We start from the raw sequence: 15305 nt of genomic DNA, 5'->3' as shown, positions 1-15305 counted from the left end.
AGTTGGAAAACGTCAATGTAAACACTCAATGGAAATAGCGAAAACTTCAGTCCTTACATAATCATCATTGACAGCTTTGTCTGTACATCCTGAATATCTCTTAGTACTCTCTAGGCTACACTCGACTACGAGTTACGACTATTTTTGGAATTTTGAACAATAATAAACATCATCATTTTCTAACCACCACTATCTTACCGATTGCTGGTTAGTGAAATTGTTGTTTTAATACACTCACGCCGTGTGGGCTTATAAACATAAAATCCATGTAAATCTTTAACAAAGCATTCACATCTTGAAATAATTTCAGACCAAATAAAAAGTTTTTTTATAAGCTTCAAGAAAACATTCCAACCCATCAATCATCAATCAATTCGTCACATTGGCTAGTACAACTGATTCGACGATTCTTAGCAATTATCCTCATCCATCAGCCATAATTCATAAAACGACATCTTCCTTCGCCTCCTCAAAACTACTTTCCCCTGAGCTGGTACTCTGGCTCTGGTTTACTACCTACGTGAGTCACGGCAACATAACTTCCTCCGTCTGTATCATCAAAGAACCGAAATACCACATTGTGTTCCAAGAAATTCTAAGTTTATTTCGATTCGAAGCCGGATTCTGTATCATTTGTATTTTCGTATTATTTTAATGTTATATGAGATACCTACGTATTTTGGACACAAGTCGGATCGAATTCCATTTATTTTGATTTTAGAACTAGGTAGTTACAATTTACATAGAGGTAGCAGGCTGCAGTGCTCAACCCAGATTGTTCTAGTTGGACTATTGCATTGCTCAGGACCATTGAAATATAAGTACTACGTAGTACTTATATCTCAATGCTCAGGACTAATACAGACCTCGGACTACTTATAGGTCTCACATTATTAGAAACATTGGTATCTTGGGACACTGATCCAACTTTGTTAGATCGATTGGCAAAGACTGATACTGCTAGTGATAGCATCTACATCGTTTAAAAGTCAGCAGTATGTGGCGTGAGAATTACAAATGTCGTCGGCACTGGTGTGACGAGGAATACATGAATACTGGTCCAAGTAAGGGTCCGTTTATACGGACGATACTGCAACGTAGAAAATGTTGATGAAATTGAAGTAGCCAAGCTACCAACGTTTATATACGTGGGAGAGCCATGCTTCGGCACGAATGGGCCGGCTCGACCGGAGAAATACCACGTTCTCACTGAAAACCGGCGTGAAACAGCGCTTGCGCTGTGTTTCGCCGAGTGAGTGAGTTTACCGGAGGCCCAATTCTCTTCCCTATTCCCTTCCCTTCCCTCCCCTATTCCCTTCCCTTCTCTTCCTTACCAGCTCTTCTGATGCTGCGAGTGTCCATGGACGACGGAAGTTTCTTTCCATCAGGTGACCCGTTTGCTCGTTTGCCCCCTTATTTCATTTTAAAAAAAACGCTTCGATCAGGGCGCCAGCGGGGATCAATAATAAATTATAAAACTATGCAGCCAAGCTTAAGTCTGGCTGAGCTGCAAGAGCTGCTAATTTTGCAACGCAAAATAATGACGCATAAAATATAGCTCTAGCCAGCCAGTGATATTTTTAATGCGAGAGTCTCTTGCTTTCAAAGCGAGAACGTCAATACAAATACATAGAGATCTGGCCAATTTTGCGTCGATCATGTTCATCGCGGCGTAATTACGCTCGTATGAATGTGGCGTTTGTGTGAAATTGTATATTTACATTGTACCGGAAATGTGGACTGACGCAGTTATGTTTTTGAGGTCGCTTACGGTACACGAATTTGCATGAAACGTTTTCTTATGATATAATCTTTTTAATGAAGTCCGCTGCAAATGTTGGCATCGACGTTTCCAGTTAACGCGTTTTTGTTATAAAGTTTCTAAACTACTTTAATAAACGTAAACGATTTTGTCCTGCCATGCCCGTTTCCATTATGCCTGGTTTCTCAGAGTTTTTATAGGCGTTTATCTTTTCAATATCGTTGTTTATTGCTGAATTCGCTAGTGAATAGATCCTCACCCTGTTAAAAAGCTTCAGATCCATCAGAAGCTTCGGCTACCTTGCATGATGATTATTTATTTTTCAAGCTATACCTAGGTTTAGAATACAATACACAGCAGTATCTAAGCGTTTTGCAAGTCATTACTAATTATCAACCACTCATCAAACTCTGTAACGTGTCGAACCATTGCACAATGAGTGTTCTAGTGTGCAATGTGCATACAGCGACCTATATTTTACTGTTGTTGTTGATCAGCTAGTTAATTATTAAATTGATTTGCACACGCTACAAATTACAATCATACTTCTTTTTCGTGTATTGTATTGTTATATAAATATAGACGATTACAAACATCGTTGTCTAAAACTTATCATGCTGACGGTTCTTTCCCAAAGATTACTAATAAATAGTTTTACCTTACTACTACCATTTTGTATTATACTTATCTTAAGACATAAAGATTCCATTAGGTGTTCAAAACATCCATTGCTTTAAACTTTAAAGCTTCAACTCTTCAAGTAATAATTTTAAATTTACGGTCCGGGTTAGTGGTTAGTACTCGTACAGTGTAGTACTGTATTGTACGAGTAATTCTTATGTAGCCGTCCGGCGTTTTAAATATTTTTATTGTTAATTTATTATAATTTTTATTATAATATGTTCGAAACTTTATCCCGTAAATGTTTCAGTTTCCTGAATTTTGATGCTATATTCAGTATCGCTCTAGTCTAAATCGGACGATTCTCTTTATGGAGCTGTATAAATAATCAGTTTTAACTTTCCTGTGTTCTTGTTATTCATATTATATACATCATACATGTTCACGTGCCGAGCCACCGGGGTCGACGACCTATTGTTACTGCGCACATGTCATACTATATGTAGACTCCACAATATGTTGGAGATTCACCATCTGTCAATCGCTAAATTTAGGAACATAAAACCTTTAAAAGTCCAGTAGGTGAAAAGATTGCGTGTGTTCCAACTTGATCGCGACCAAAAATACAGTAACCGGCTACCTTTAATCTGGGCCTCTATCATGAGCTCTTAAATCCATTCTTTTTACGTCCTTATCTGACTGTATAAGGACGTAAAGTGAATGGATTTAAGAGCTCATAATAGGTCCCCAGTTATCACATAAAAATAGCGATCAACAATCCACTAACTAGCTATAATCGTTAATCGCGCGAGTGATTGCTGGGTGTCATGAATGTTACAAACAATGGTGTCTTGTATATCGTATTGTTTTGGCTGATACGTGATACGAAATGGGGATTGTCCATTTTTTTTTAATTTTGCTCATTACGAAAACATTTCGAGGAATAAGGTCAGTGATCGTTTTTCTGTATATAAAAGAAAAAAATACCCATTAGTTACTTATATTTTTGAACAAATATGTTTAACCTTAGTTTGACTTTCAACGGCGTTAAATTAGCAATAAATTCGACCAACATTATGTTTCGAACTTTTGGTAAGCTTCTCGTATCAGCTTTCACATAATGAGAACTTGCATTTGACGAACCAGCCATTATAAATAAGATTGAAAGGAAATTTAAAACACTACAGAGGTCAATTAGCCGCCGATGATGACGTCAGAGCGAAACTTTAAAAATTTATTGAGAAAAAACTAGCCAATGAATTTCAAAATTATTTAATTTATATTCTTAAAATACCCTATTTTAACGAAAATAAAAAGTACATGTAATTTTTTTTGGACAATGCCCATTGCGATTTTGGAGCAATTATCGCGCAATAATTGCTATCGCATTGCTCTCGCAAGATACGTGATACGGGGGCGGTGCTATCTAAGTGACAGGGCAAAATATACTGGCCCTTTCAGACAAAAATGGGACTGACACTGTACTGTGAGTGTGACTGTCACAAATCACGATTGCAAAGAGAAAACATAATTCGTTACAACTATATTTAGTATAATATTACTGATCTTAGTGCTTCCAGATATTTTTTTCTTGATTAGTATCTTATTCCTTGAGATCAATCATAGCCATTTTTATCAAAAAGTTCTAAAATCCCTCTTTTGTTTGTCACATTTAGTTATAATGTCATTGTTGCTTCCTTTTCCTTTGAGTGGACTGTCTTGTTATGGCGTCTTGTTAAAGTCCAGTACATGGTGGTGACTTTCTCTGACATTGTCTGGTGGCGTGGGGTGACCTGGTGAGTCACCTCGGCGGCGGCCACTGGGTTATCAGCCGCGTGATAAAGGCCACTTCCGTTACGTCATCTGTGTGCCAATTGCTGGATTATTTCAGTGGATGACTTCTGTAGCTCAGTGGTTGAGCGTATTGCACTCGAAAGTCGTTTTGTATTATATACGTTGTTGTGTATGAGGAAATAAAATTTTCTCTATTTTTACCGTAGCCTGGTACCCGTAACAGAAGTTCTTCAGATCCTTACTACCACAGGGTCAGACTATAACTACAGTACATTAGTGTTCTGACTAGTAAGTATTGGAGATTTGCCTACTTAGTTTACTTTAAGAGACAAGAACTTTTTACTTACCTATCATATTCTTTAACTGTAGAGTCTATTTTGTCAAACCATAAAGTACGGCAGATGTTTCAAAAACATTATCTTCACTAGCTAAATGTAAATTAAAATCTCTTTGACGTGTTTATTTTTTAAAGGGACAAGTTCCAAAATGGCTGCCGCTCGTCGTAAAAGCCTAAAAGGGTTGCTTGTTCATGCTAATTCTGTACTACGTCTGCCGCAAACTGCCCTGCGGTCCGGAAGGGCTTTTCTGCCGGCTGGGCGATAGTAGGCCTTCAGTTTGAGAGCTTTAGGTTGATGTTTGTGCGCGTGCGTGTGCTAAGAACTAGATTGGACAGTTCCCTCGGCCGATGTAAGCCGATTACGTTGACCATTACGCTCGAGATGAAAAACGCTGAGCTGCTGGGTTTGAACTTTGAAACAAATTGTTTTCTAAGATTTTTTTTTGCGTGATAGCTTGATAAGTAATAACAAAAATTTGTTTTGTGAGAAGCTCGGTGTTACATGGAACTCGGAAGTTTCATCTATACTAACTGCTAGCTAAGATAAATCAAAAAGTCATCCTAAATCCTGATAAACCAAACAGAATCCTAAAAGATGTATAAAATATAGTAGTTCCTGAGATTAGCGCGTTCATATAAGCCCTTTTAAATAATTTCCCTCCGTTTTTTCCACACTTTTCTGTATTTCTTCGCACCTATTAGTATATTAGCGTGATAAAATATAGCCTATAACCTTCCTCGATAAATGGGCTATATCTAACACTGAAAGATCTTTCAGATCGGACCATTCCTGAGATTAGCACGTTCAAACAAACAAACAAACTAACAGACTCTTCCGCTTTATAATATTAGTATAGATTTCTCTATCTATGCTGAGCTCACGTCACGTTGGATTCATACCTCCGTGCTTTGAAAAAATAGAATTCAAAGTACTGATAATAGAAATCTGGCACTTTAACTTTAACAACAATTTTATTTCTCAATAGATAATCAGAAAACTTCCAAAGATAATTAATAATTAAGAGAAGACAAAAAAACGTACAGTTGATTGAGACCCATGAGCATTAGTAATACATCAACATCACGAAAACAAAGAAACTAAAGGTAAAAAAGGTAGAGAGACAAAAGATAATAAATGTGTGTCAGATTTTATAGTGGTGATTAATTGTATCCGTCTGTCTGATGATGTAGTGGTACAGGAAATGTACAGAAATATAAAAACAGGTTATACTTAGATAGGAGTTATTTCTGTAATGACTCTGCCGATAGGGCAGACGGCAGTGCAACTAGGTCACGGCAGCGCAAAGCGTTCCAAAATAATAAATAATATGTATAAATATAAGTCTGCACGAGATATTTTATTGGATTATACATAGCTGAGATTTCTTTTTTTTTCTAGTTTTTCTCTGTTCTCTAAATTATGTCTTAATTTACATTTTTATCTTAGTCGATTTACGTGAAATTTTATAAGGTCTTTAAGAGCCAAAGAATTGTTTTTGTGTATTATGTATTATTAAGACTAGCTATTTGACCGAGCTTCGCTCGGTAAAAACACGAATAAAATGACATTTTCTAAAAATGGTTCCTAGCTAGATCGATTTGTCGCCCCCGAAACCCCCTATATACAAAATTTCATGAAAATCGTTGGAGCCGATTCCGAGATTCCAATTATATATGTATGTCGCAGCCGACTGGTTTAAATAGCCGTTCTATCAAACAGCTAGCCCTTTGACTGAACAACGCCATTCAATCACACGTCTAGCTTTTATATTGAATATTTTAGTCGCTCAAAACGTTCAACACTACAGCTGATTCAAAAGCCGCCGTCTAATTGAAGTAGTTCAGCGCGCACCGCTGCGGCGCTAGGTGCGTTTTATTTACAATATGGCGTCAACTAGCAGGTGTTTGTTGGTGTTTGTGGTTGTTTTTCGGAAAGAAAGTAGTTAATAAAAGTTACAAGTGTTATTAAAGAGACAAAAATTGTGGAGGCACATACGAGTGAATTAAAATTTCACCAAATATTCGAGGAGAAATTACGGGATTATGAAATGGATGGACGCAGCTTCCCCTGAAAGGGGGGTTCGGGGGGCACAGCCCCCCGTCAAAACAAAAACAAACACAATCCAGAAAGTCCAAAAGTTGCTTAGGTTAGGTTAGAACTTAGACCACAAATATAGAGGGAGCCGAGCGAGCGCAGCGAGCGTGCTGCGGCAGCAGCCGGTGACCGCCGTCAAATAAAAGGGGGGCTCGGGGGGCGCAGCCCCCCGCCAAAACAAAAAAAACAGTTGGCTAAGCGTCGTCTAGCTGTAGTGTTGAACGTTGTAGTCAACAAGTCGGCTAAACGACGTATAGCCGTGTGATTGAATGGCGTTGTTCAGTCAAAGGGCTAGTTTTGATTGAACGGCTATTTAAACCAGTCGGCTGCGACATATATATATATACAAGAATTGCTCGTTTAAAGATATAAGATAAGCCGCATTTATATTATAGCTCTATTGCATATTAAATAATAATACATTTAAAAAAATATTTCTCAGCTGAGCAAACGTGTTTATAACAGTAAAATGTTTAGACTTTAGATCCTACTAATATTATAAAGGCGAAAGTTTGTATGTGTGGATGTACGAGTATGTATGGATGTTTATTACTCTTTTGGTGTATAGGGTTATGGATATCATCCCAATTTCGTACTATATTATTTACAAAAGTGGTGACCTGATGAAGGGATTCATATACCTTAAGTAATGGAGGGAACTCCTCAAAATTTATATGGAAACATGTGGTGACTTCGGTTTCGTGAAAAGTATTCTAAGCATATGCTACCAACAAGTAAGATTTCTAATTAACGCGGGCGAAGCCGCGCGGGACATCTAGTTTTTTAATACATATTATATTTTACATTATTCTGTTTCTGTTATGTCGATGTAGAGACTATCTGCTATTCCCCCTGTAGTAACACGAACTATGATGACATGAACCCACTTCCCACCACTTCAGACAGCACTGGGACGGAGGGAGATTGCTAAGAGAATGGAGCCTAGCTTGACTGAAAGCCATTTTATTTTTATTGCATCGAAAATTTATGAAATCTTATGTAGCACTTGGACACTGGACAGTAGTTTTATTCTCTGGTAGAGCTACAAAAATGCTAGCTAGTGTGAAATGTGCTGTTTTTTTTTAATAAAATATTCATTAATTCAACTGTTGCTACAACATTGATAAAATATGAGCAACGGTAGCTTAAAAGTGTATGCAAAATGTTTGGTAAACAACTCTGTAAAATGTAGAAAGTTGGAGAAACGGCTTACAGTATTTTCTAGACATTCCTTTGGGCTTGTATCTATGACAGATCGATGGGATAGTCCATGAAGAGACGATAATGAGCACAATTAGTGCTGAACACGTTTTGTGTGGGTGGTGAGTGGTGATCGTCTAGCATAGTAAGTGTTTTGACATGGTATATTATACCATGATGATAAATAATCAAGTTGTAAGTAGTGCTTATTTTCCCTAAATTATTGTCCAGTAAAGATGAAGAAAGCGTGTTTCAAATCTTAATCCATACTAATATTATAAATGCGAAAGTATCTCTGTCTGTCTGTCTGTCTGTCTGTCTGTCTGTCTGTCTGTCTGTCTTGCTTTCACGCCAAAACTACTGAACCGATTGCAATGAAATTTTGTATACAGTTATTCTAGAGTCTGAGAAAGGACATAGGCTACATTTTGATGTGGGAAAATATCTTATTTCCATGAAAATATCGATGAAAATGAATTCGCATTGCGCGTGGCCAGCGCTCATCCCGGGGGTCCTGGGTTCGAGTCCCACAGGCGGAACAAAAAGTTTTCAATGTTCCTGGGTCTTGGATGTGTATTAAAATAAAATTTCAAAAATCTTAAACATATTTTATGTATAATATTATAAAAAATCCAGAAATATATCGATGAAATGAACATTTTAGTTCTAATACGATTCAACAGATGGCGTTTTATTTTTTACTTTATTGTAACATAGAACTAATCATACTTATTAGTTAGTATGTTTTTGTTTATAGTTTTTAATACGTTAGAATATTATGTTTAATAATATAATCACTTGGTATAATAATAATCAATCTATCTTATCTTATAGAACTCCTACTGCATTTCTAATATATGTGACAAGTTGACAACAGATTAAGGCGCTCTAAAATAAAGGAGTTCGAGTGTACCGTGTTGGCCTATATTCCATCCAGAAAATATATCAATGCAATCAACATTTTAATTCTAATATATGAAAACAGATGGCGTTTTATTTTTTACTTTATTATTGTAACAGAACTAATCATACCTACTTTACTATATAATATTGTTTTTATTCATAACTAGCTGTTGCCCGCGACATCGTCTGCGTGGACTTTAGTTTATAGCGCGCGGTGTCAACAAAATTTGTGTCAAATTTAAAAACTTTTTAAAACCCTGGTGGTACCCCTCTTAGGGCCGCGCTACACCGGAATGGCAGCGCTGAAAGTGCTCGCCTCGCATGGCAGCTCCATTCCGGTGTAGCGCGGCCCTTAATTAATCAAAATACCCAAAAACAGCTATGCAGTGTGCACATAATCTATACTAATATTATAAATGCGAAAGTATCTCTGTCTGTCTGTCTGTCTGTCAGTCTCGCTTTCACGCCAAACGCCAAAAGTATCTCTGTCTGTCTGTCTGTCTGTCAGTCTCGCTTTCACGCCAAACGCCAAAACTTCCGAACCGATTGTAATGAAATTTTGTATACAGATAGTCTAAAGCCTGAGAAAGGACATAGGCTACTTTTTTACTGGAAAAAAGGGTGTTAAGGGGGTGAAAATGCGTAAATTTGTTCAAATTAAGTTAGTTCCAACAATTCATAATAGATGGCGCCGTGCGTCTTCTACATCGCGCTGACGCTTGCTCAAAAGTCTTTCTATAAGACGTGGTATCATCTTACATTTAAGTTTCGATTTTTTTCGATTGTTATATCTATTCTACGGTATTAAATAACTCAGTACTTTATCTGTGCAGTGACGTAACCTTAAATCTATCAATGATAAATAGTTTATGGGTAAAGTTGTGTAATTGGAGGGCTAAATAAGCTTTAAAATTTGGCATAAAATATAAAGTTTAATATAAAAAAATGAAATACTTATTGTGTGCACACTGCACAGCTGTATTGATTTAAGGGGTACCAGGGTTTTTTTATAAAAGCTTTTGACACCAATTTTGTTGACATCGCGCGCTATAAACTGAAGTCCACGCGGATGAAGTCGCGGGCAACAGCTAGTAGAAAATAAATGAATCCTTACTTGCATCATACGTGGACTGCTTAACACATTTTGATGTTGTCCAGTTATTATCAGAGTAGATTACGGGGAAGGCCGTACATATAGCCTACTTTTTATTACACAAATGTATATAAAAATGTATGATACGTGATTAAGTGATTAATGCAACAGCTGACAACCCTGTGATATTGATATGAGATGTTATCATCATCCGTCTTCTTATGAGTAGACGGCTCCGTGATTACTGATAAGTTGATACCTGATTAGTGATTACAGAGGAATTATTATTAAGTTGGATTAAACTTACTTTTATTATTCAAGTTCTTAGTGGTTAGTGTTGTAGTCTGTAAATGATCTTCTGGTGAAATTCATGTCTCATTAAGATCGGCAAAAAATTGGTTTATTCTGCATTTAAATTGCAATAAAAGTAGCGCGTAATTCGGCAACATTTCAAAATTGAGTAGCTAGTAAAAGCCCTACTATTTCCGCAATAAAACATGTAAATTAGCTATAACGGTTGGCTAAAACTTTCAGTGGAAAACTGGCAGCATGACTAATTCATGCTGTGCTGCAATCATGCGCCATTCAGAATTTTCTACAGGAAATGTTACTTTGAAATTAAGTACGTTATTTAATATTTCTTTGTTATTAGATACGAATTCTGTCCCTAGTGGTCTCTAGAAGATTAACAAACTTGTTCTTGATGAATAAGAGCGGCTTCACATCACTGGCGACTTAATGTGAAGGCACTCTAAGACCTTACGGTGATCATAATATTATTATTATCAACATAATATATGATAACTTTAGTCTCTGGGTTTACTTATGCGAGACCATTAATTGCTATAAGAAGACCAAACAACATTCCCATGTTTTTGTCGATATCTAGACTTGTCGAAAGATATTTAGCACTATAATATTTAAGTTCTAACAGTTTCTTAGCAACTTGCCAGTACTGTATATATCCTGTCGATGTGTATGTATGTTTGTATGTGTGTTTGTGCTAGCGTTACGGCTTGACCGTGAGCCGAGGCGCCCGTTGCGCAGTCGCTAGGAGGGTGATCTATATTTGTACTGTCGGTTATTCACTTTGCAGGTTAATGTATGTCTAAAACAGGAAACGAGTCACAAAACTTTATTTGTCAAATTTTGTATGAATCCTTGTGAGGAGTCTCGTGGCTTGGAACTTGGACCATAGTATGAATACTCATTCCTTTAACATCCTTTCATTAGAAAACCTGCAGTATTGTTAGATTTTTATATATAGCTAGATATTTATCCGACTATCCTTAGATAGCATACATTGCATAGCTGCTCGCATTGAATGTTAGCTAGAGCGTGCTGTTGAATAGTCTGCAGCTTGTGCCAGCTGCATTGTCTAGGATCTCTCGACTAGGATCGAATGTACCCGCATGTGTAGGTAATAGATCATACGGGAGCATTTACTCATTCTGGCCCATAGTCCTTATTTATCTTATCCGTTAGTTGTTACTTTGTTATAACTTGTAAAGTCCGGTTGCTGGATCCAGATAAATTAAGCCAGCAACGGGTCACCTGATGGAAAGCAACTTCCGTCGCCTATGGACACTCGCAGCATAAGAAGAGCTGCAGGTGCGATGCCGGCCTTTTAAGAAGGAATAGGGTAATAGGGGAGGGTAGGGATAGGAAGGGAATAGGGGAGGGTAGGGAAGGGAATAGGGTAGGGGATTGGGCCTCCGGTAAACTCACTCACTCGGCGTGAAACAGCGCAAGCGCTGTTTCACGCCGGTTTTCTGTGAGAGCGTGGTATTTCTCCGGTCGAGCCGGCCGGCCCGTTCGTGCCGAAGCATGGCTCTCCCACGTATAAAACACTGTGTCTTCTTCACTCGCACACAATGTCTTGATTTCTCTATATCTGACGACCAGACTTTATAGTCAAGACCCTAGAACAATTTTTTTTTATTACTATCAAGTTAATTTTTTATGAGCTTAGCTTCATTTTGATAAGACGAACAACATTTTTATTTGCGAAAAATCTCGAAAGTGGTAGCTAACAGAGAATAGAGATAGAAAGGATTTCATACTTTGGTTTGATGGTCCTAAAATATGGATTGTTCTATTTGTAGGACAATGTTACTCTTAAATCATATAACTATTAACCTACCAATTTACAAAAAAAACAGCTGGTTAGGGTTCCGTTTTAGGGTTCTGTAATCAACAAAACTTGGTTGACTTGTATATCGAGATATAATATTATTTTAAAATTATACTTTTATCATAAATTTTTTAATGGTATATTATGATTCACGTCTATAGAATGTATTATCTGGTTCGACCTTCACGCTCTAGTATTTAGTGAACTGTCAATGAAGTTTGACTGTATGACAGTCTGACTATTGTGTGACAACGTGAACATTTGTATAGAGCACTTTGTATTAAGTAACAATGCTGTTCATACAATGAATGTTCCAGTATGACTTAATTGGTGAAGTCATGGAGTAAAAAATACAAGCGGATACTGCTTTTGATGAGTTTTTGACTTTTGACGAAGATTAAGTTATTAGTCGCTTCCAACACATTTACTAATATTTTTATGGGCTGATTGATGTATGTCAGACGATTGAGACATAACAAAGCAACAGAAAACAGGAACAGCGCAGTAGCAAAAATACTTGGTGAGGGTCGTTTAGTTAATTGATCCTAAGAAAACAGTGTAAAGATTGACACTGCATAATAACCATACTCACGAGACTAGTGTATTGCGCACAATCATGTGCAAACAGTTAATAAATAGTGATGATGACGATGATTCATTTGTGACTCACAACTCACAAGACGTAACGATGATCCTCGTTAATTAACGCATTGGCATTTGGCTTAATTTACTATTGTTTGAATGTCCAAGGGCTGACGATGCTCTAACGGATGAAGTTGGTATGTGGTGAATATGATGCCTTATATTCTCCAGTTTATTTTGTAATACTGATTCTGACAAAACAAAATAATTATTATGGTTACAATGTTGTTCAGGGTGAAGTAGTGAAATGAATATGATTCATGGATGAGACTTGAGAGGTTTTAGAGGTCTGCTTTGGCGAAACACTTGGCATTTTTACACAAGCTACACAATAATTGTCATTGCCATGTTTCTCAGACTCCAGATTTTGGTTTAACAAGAAATGCTCCTACCTGGCATCGTCCTACTTTTTTACTTGAAAATATTCGCCAATTGTCAATGTTCAACCACTATAACTTTTTTTACCTGTTCCACAAAAGTCAACATTCGCGCCTTCTTGGAAGTGGTGTGGTATTTGAATGTTTTTTATCGATAGTGTCCACGTGAGTCACATACGAACAGCCCATTACTGCTACTGAATAAACCGCATGATGTCATCAGTAGCGCACTTCCTACTGACACACCTGCAGGGCAATCGCGCTAAATTTTTTCAACTGAAGCGCAAATGAAACTCGGACGTTGATAGACTTTTGGTACGATTCGGTATCGCGCTAACGTTTTGACAGCCAGTTGAGACGTTACCGAACCTCAGCCCAAGCGCAAACGCTGGCAAAACAAAAAGTTGATACAATGCTACTTCTACTCGCACTTTTCTGGAACGTTTCTTATTTTGGTGTGTTAAATTGACGAAAATCAATGGAAAAATATAACATAAGCTATAATCAAATTATAATATAAGCTTATGTTTTACTTCAAAGCTGTAAAATAACACTACGGACTATTTGAGTTTGTTAAAACGTGAATTGAATTTTGACATTACTTCTTTACGTAAATGTTTTCCGCCCCACAAAACACTTGTCACAAGTCACATCTCACAACACAAGTCACTACAATTACTAGTATGGCGTTTGTAAAATATAGTAAAACAATAAGAATTCACCTACGTAAATAATAAACTAAAAACTCCAAGTAACATTCATAACTAGTACCAAAACAACTTCACTCGTATCATAATTCATATTCATCCGTAAATCAACAATTTGTCAATTGACCAATTAACGCATCGGAAAAAAATTGTCCATATTTAAGCCAATCAAAATTAAATCATAAGGGCGCTGATTGTTGACATTAGCTTCTCTTTCTAATTTTCACTGCCTTAGTTCTGTTAACTATTCTTCTTCACCAGTTTCGTGATCACAATAATATTTTTATTTCTCGCCTTGTGATGTATAAATTGGTGTAATAAAAGTTGCAGTTAAGAAAATTCTTTACATTTGATCAAAAATATCTATATGCCTATGGGATATGGCACTTGGAAGAAAAAAACATTACCCGTCTCTATCTGTCTTGATAAGTTATTGCATTGTCTTCCGATCATAAATTACTACACTGCAAATTACTAAATAAGCATTATAAGTTTTAGAGAATATTTGTTCAAACCCACATTCTAAGTCTCTTTCAAGCGAGAATAAAGAAAACCTTAAACGTAAAGACATCCGTAAAAGTGATTATAAATGGTCTCTGGTCTGTCAGATCTTTTATTTATTTGCCAAGCTCCGTCTGTCCCCATTTTTGTGTACAGGTGGCTTGAGTCATTGCCGGGTCGCGTAGGCTTGAATCGCTCGACCTCCAGCTACCGAACCTGCGATCAGCTATGTAAATTAAGTTTCTAGTGACCGAGCGTTTTCTTGTTATCATCCAGCATCAGCATCGTTATTGCCTTATATCGAAAAGCATGATTGATGAAAACTTCATTAGTGAAACATATACCTACTTTTCTTGCACTATTTCCAATTTAAGAGAAGTGTATTTCATTTATGTTAAAACTGAATCCACAGTACAATCACATACGATGGAATCTTGTTTAAAGGCACTTTAGTTACCTACCAACGGGAAAGTGCTTTGATTGTTTAGAAATAATATTTTATTAGGCTGTAATGTTTTATCTTTGTGTTCCAATAATTGAAGTACTAAATTAAATTTCTTGTAAGTACCAGAAATTAACATCCATAACGATAAACAGGAAGTAGATAATAGGTAAAAACATAATTTATAATATCGTTTGATAAAGATAAAACTTTAACTATTAGTTTAAATAGTTAATTATTAACTGACCAAACAGATTCAAGTAGAACTTACTAGTTATTAACTTATCGTTGCTAATGGTTTATGTCGATAGTCCGATATTGAAAGAAGACCAATATTTTTCTTTCTCGGCATCATTGAAACGCTGGCGTAACAGCTAAACCAGTTCAATAAGGAAAGTTTGTTGGTTCGTGACGACGCTCATGCAACCCTTATTTTGTGTGTGTGGCTCTCAATATTAACATTCTGGAATTTCCTCATGGAAAATTTTGTGTCAAATACGGTAAATCACCAATCACCATCCACTGATAATATGGCCGTGAGTCAGCGGGTGCGCCTGTTTATGTTCTACCGGACCTTGGACCTCGGTCACGCTAACTTAATTCATTAGATTGTAACTTGCAGCCTTCACCAATGGAATGCAACTTATCTTTGATTTGAGTTTTTTGATGATGGTCTTGGAATTTTTAGACTTCTTAT

The 15305-nt window shown here is 36.8% G+C and overlaps 1 protein-coding gene and 1 long non-coding RNA gene across 2 annotated transcripts in view; one reads left to right on the top strand and one right to left on the bottom strand.

Moving 5' to 3' along the window:
- Positions 1 to 15305, top strand: part of LOC121728239 — a 157806-nt gene that overhangs the window by 96783 nt on the left and 45718 nt on the right. The gene's annotated exons all lie outside the window — the stretch shown is intronic.
- LOC121728357 lies at positions 845 to 13340 on the bottom strand. The gene is made up of 3 exons (XR_006035786.1): positions 13205 to 13340; positions 2570 to 2578; positions 845 to 855 (listed from the first exon to the last, which is right to left on the bottom strand). It is a non-coding gene; the product is annotated as an uncharacterized LOC121728357 (long non-coding RNA).

The sequence above is a fragment of the Aricia agestis genome, chromosome 6 (genome assembly GCF_905147365.1).
Source record: "Aricia agestis chromosome 6, ilAriAges1.1, whole genome shotgun sequence".
Classification (NCBI taxonomy): domain Eukaryota; kingdom Metazoa; phylum Arthropoda; class Insecta; order Lepidoptera; family Lycaenidae; genus Aricia; species Aricia agestis.
Note: the sequence above shows the minus strand (reverse complement) of the source record. Positions and strands in the feature narration are given on the sequence as shown.